General features: G+C 41.9%; 1 long non-coding RNA gene across 2 annotated transcripts; it reads left to right on the forward strand.

Moving 5' to 3' along the window:
* Positions 1–2,796: 2,796 nt before the first annotated feature.
* LOC107263907 lies at positions 2,797–4,472 on the forward strand. Of its 2 annotated transcripts, XR_003058730.1 has the most exons (4): positions 2,797–3,037; positions 3,122–3,876; positions 3,946–4,229; positions 4,304–4,472. It is a non-coding gene; the product is annotated as an uncharacterized LOC107263907 (long non-coding RNA). The 2 variants fall into 2 exon arrangements; XR_001536787.2 differs by having other exon boundaries at positions 3,946–4,472.
* Positions 4,473–4,966: the final 494 nt, after the last annotated feature.

The raw sequence follows: 4,966 nt of genomic DNA on the forward strand, positions 1-4,966 counted from the left end.
TTTTGTCACAACAAGAGATACGTATTCTGTTACTTTTTTTTGACATATAAATACACGTACAATGTATATATACAATAATATATCCCGCTGGAGTCTTTATCTTTGCATTTTTATTAGCTACTCTCCGGTGCACGTTTTAAATATTATTTTTCACGATTCTTCATGTACTCGTGGACCTTTAGTTTATTTGCGAGGTTGGGTATCGCGACGAGCATCACGACCGTACAATGAGAATTGATTTGCTACGTTAGTCGCAGAGCGTCGAGACAGGGTAGAAATAACGCCATAAGACGATAATAGAATTTTCATGTAATCCTTAGTAATTCCCTTGCGGCCGTAGAAGAGACCGCTACGTGCACCCTTAAAGTGTTATATGCCAAAGGGATGCTAGATCCTATTCTAAAATCCCCTAGGGGTTAATTGCTTGGTATTTTGACATGCGAGCAATCCGCAAAGGGTTCCTGTTTTCGAATCCATTTTATTTAACTACTTCCGACTGTCCACTCAAGACACCCTATATATACTGATGTAGCTCATGAATCTCCCGAGCACTCCCAGGGGATGAGTGGACACGCAGAAAGAGGGGGTAGGAATACGTGGATCCATTTTGATATTAAAAAGTGGCATTTTTATATTTTCTAATATACAGAGAGAAAATTCTATTTTTGTTTGTCCTGGGTGTACCTAATTTTTTATTGATGACGTCGGACTGGGCAATGTTAATAAATTTTTTGAATTTTTCACCTATCTTTTTTACGTATGCAGTACAGGCCGGAGCAAAAGTGGCCACTGCTGGCGACAGGAAAATCCACTTGTAAAATATGTAAAGAAGAAGCTTTTATCCAATACCCAAAGCACACGTTGGTTCGTACACGTATGTGCAGACATGATCCTAGAATACTGAGGGTTGTAAAGGCAGGTTAGGAATGCCTAAGGCTAAGAAATATTGGAATTTTACCTGATATATAGTAATATGTAGAAGATCCATAGTGCCACGACAGGCATAGGGCGAATCATGATTTCTGACTTCACGTGGCATTTTTCTCACAGTCGCCAATCTGTATGGGGTCCTCTCTACGAGTGTCTGGTGAGAATAGAGGAGAGAGGGGAAAGTGAGAAAGAAAGCAAAGTAAAATTCAGCCCGTGAAAACGCGTTACTTATGCCGCTGTATACTTTCCGGCCTACTATGGAAAAGATAGGGAAAAACGGAACAGCTTCGTATAACAGTAGCTTGCCGTTCTTATAATGTTTTTCGAGGATAAATGGGCTTTCCACTGTGCGCGAGGTGATTCCATAGGGTTTCGTTGCCACGGCAACTCCGTAACACCATTAAGCGTGCACGGGGTTTCTCGTAGCAGTACTGGGGACCATCGCGGGACGAGGAAAGATCGCAGGGTTGTCCCTAGGCTGGCGAAGAAAAACCCTATAAAAATAAATACTTGTAGAGTATAAAGACGATACCAACCATTGGTACCCCATGGAAGATACACGACTCGTATTTCTATGAGCCAGCCAATTACATTTTATTAAAGTATCATATAAGCTAGATGTATTGGAAATAATGAGAATTGAACATAGCCTGAATAGAATTAATAAAAAAAATATCCCTATAGATTTTAAAGCACGCTCGACGTTCTATGTTCAAATTGAACTTTTATGGAGTATAATATTAATTCTCATTTAGTAACGTTATTCGAGTACCTTTGACAGTTCCATTAATGTTTTTCCAATTAGTCGGAGTCTTTGGTGATAAACTTCAATTTCCAAAAGCCACAAGAGGAATCTGAACACAGTAGATATTTATTTGCAGCATAGCGATTGCTGGTGCAATTACAAAAGTTTTCCTCCCCATATCACCTCGACTCACCCCACTGTGTCTAAGTAGGTCGATGGGTGATAAATTCGATCTGTCCCCGTTGAACCTCTGCTTGCAGCCAACCCTAGGCATTCTCGTGGTTATCTCAAGCTCTCCTTTTATCTTTCAAGATAATCTCTCGTCGCATAAATCGCCCAGCCCTTTTCGAGGTCCTAATGGGAAATCCAAAGCAACACCCTAGGAAACAAATTAAATACTACTTCGTACCTATTCCACCCTCTATTTTCTATAGAGGCATTAAGCACCTCTGAAAATCGCCAAGGAGTTTCGCCCTCTTGGATGCATCATGTTCTGTATGACGTCATCTCGATAAGATTTTGACTAAGGGATGCTGCAGATCCAAAGGATTTTTCGAAAATATCTCGTGCAAGGATCAGTGATCTGTAAAACATAGTGGTGGTTAATCGGTCGTACTGGAGGGCTCTTTTTTAACTCTCCCTCTAACTCTCTCTGAACAAATTGAAAATCCGAGGAATTTCAGCAATTTTGCTTTCCCTCTTGGAAAATCCATGGATACTTTTGGAACGCGGGAAATTCAATTTTGTTTATTACCTTTGAAAAGCCCAACCTCCGGGGCAGCTGTGTCGTGACCTGAAGCAAATAATCCTGACTATACTGAAAGGAGCCTTCGATATTCTTGCTCGAGGGGTATACGAGGTTAGCCCAGGATCAGCTGGCTTAACCTTCCATTAGCAGGGTTGAACGCGACGAGCAGCGTACACTAAACCCGAGATTAACCAGAACTCGTCCATCCTTCTGCCTACCGTACGTATTCCACAGACATCTCCATTACGAAATTCCTATTTCCAACTAACCATCGACTAACCATCACGCGGTTATTCTAGTTATCGACTGGGCAATGTGATTCGGTGAGTTCTGAAATTGGCCTCCAGGACTCTCGGGAAATATGCTGAAAGAATTGAAGAAAATTCTCTTGACTATTTGAACGGACTATGGAAAGATGCAGGTATCTCTCATTGGTCCAGTGGATGACAGATTGATCGAAAGACAATGTCTAACCTATGAATTTACTTTTTCGTACGTACCTGCGTTACGACTTGTGATAGGTTGGGTTAGGTTGCGTAGTCGATTCCATCACAGGCGACACTCGTTTGCATATCGAGGATCCGATTAAAATAAATTAGCCAAAGTGTCTCCGGGTATGTATACCAATTTCCTGATTGTACGCATCTTCTCTTACATTCTACCGGGTGATCTAATTACCGTTGTACGCCCTTGCGTAGCTATTCCATCCAGTCACTCCCGCAAAATGCCTTTGTTAGACTCCCCCTCGTGAAAACAACTTTACTCTAAAAACGTCACGAACCTCCCTTTTACTCGTGACGGAGACGGAGGACGAAAGGCGGAGAAATGGCGGAAAGTTGAGAAGAGACGGTGAAGAAAATGTACGAGGAAGGTGCGAGAGAGACCGAGAGAGAAATTCTTTGAGTGTTTCGCGCTAACCTATTGTCGGATGTAAAGGAGAGTGAAGTCTCGTTTCACGGAGTAAAAAAAGTTCATGAAAACAAATGAAGTCGATGTCTTTGTACCTTGACGAAATGTAACTTCTTAATTAAACTTTTTTCGAATTTATTTTTTCTTTCTATCCCCTTGAATTGCGAATATTTCTTATCCGCTATGTGAGAATTTTCTTTTGCGACTAAATTCAAATTTTGTCGATCATCCAAACACGTTTATAATCCAAAATACGCTTTTTCAAATTTCGTTAAGGTTCTTAAAATTAATCTAAATAATTCTTTATCTCGTTACCTAACCTCTGTAAGAATTTCATGATCGCGCAGCAGAATGCAAGTGGTCCATCTTCTGGATGATTTATCTAGACGTGAAATTAACATTTTTCTTTACGTAAAACGCTTAACGAGAAAGTAAAAAGGGTGCGCTTTTCATTAAACGCCAAGGAAATTAAGTAATGAAGGGTACAAGAGTGTAGGGTGAAACACGTTCGATAGTACGACACGTACCATGGTCTACCATCAGGGTGATTTTATAGATGATCTTACGAACTTTATGGCTGACCCTTCGACGTTAAACCGTCCCTGAATTACAGGGTAGGTTACCTCCACCCGAAAATTGTCTGCCGTTCGTGGAGGAAAGTCTCACGACGAGTTCAGCGTCAAGGATGGAGATTGTCCATACGTCGATACTACCCGAGAGGGTTGGAACATCCCCCTGTTCGATAAAGCTGTCACTACACAAGGTTATTCGAGCCCGAGTCTACAAGATCTTGAGTAAAATCTCTCCGCAGTCCAAAGGTATCATCCACTATCGACACCACGTAGCAGGACTGAAACCCTTGAGAAAAAATCCTATCCATGATCCCCAAGGAAAAAGGTATCCTCGTAACACAATCATTGCTGCCAACCTCCTAAAACATATTTGAAAGCCCACTCCGTATCTCTCATCAGATGCCACCCTTTGCAATTGGGACAAGAATTCCCTATAAAAAGAAAATTTCAAAGACCCAGTAACAAGCAGACTGTCAATCAAATAAATTTAAGAGACAGGGAAAGTGTAAAGTGAAAAAGAGGATGACTTATTATTAAATAAATAAAAAAGGTAAAAATCACTCGTAATCCGTATCACGTCTTTCCCCGTATGCCGACTCTGACTTTCAGCCTCTCTACTTTCTCAGCATCCCTCCTCTCGTCTTTCCAAAATCGATTTCAGTCGGGACCGCGCCCAGCTCGGAGTTCGAGTTCCAGAGTTAGCCTCATTTAACAGAGCTCGTTCGCTGCCACATCGGGCATGCGATTTTCTCCCTTAGCCTTTTGCGCCCGGCTTCTATCTCGATGATTTCACCCGGTCCACCCGATTGGCCGTGCAGCTCCCACACCTCCAGGTCTACCACATTAACATGGATATACTGAAGTTATTCGTCCAGGTCCACGATCAGTACTCTTCGCTCCTCACTTCCTTCCCTCTGACTACTTACTCATACGTGCAGCAGTGCGCAAATGTATCCACGTCACACGTGTACTTTTTGCCACAGTCAGAATCCTCATATACTTATGTATGTACAGGCAGGTAGTACACGCTTGGCATTTCTACTGCCTATTTCATCGCACACG

The sequence above is a fragment of the Cephus cinctus genome, unplaced genomic scaffold (genome assembly GCF_000341935.2).
Source record: "Cephus cinctus unplaced genomic scaffold, Ccin1 Ccin1_scaffold0168, whole genome shotgun sequence".
NCBI classification, from domain to species: domain Eukaryota; kingdom Metazoa; phylum Arthropoda; class Insecta; order Hymenoptera; family Cephidae; genus Cephus; species Cephus cinctus.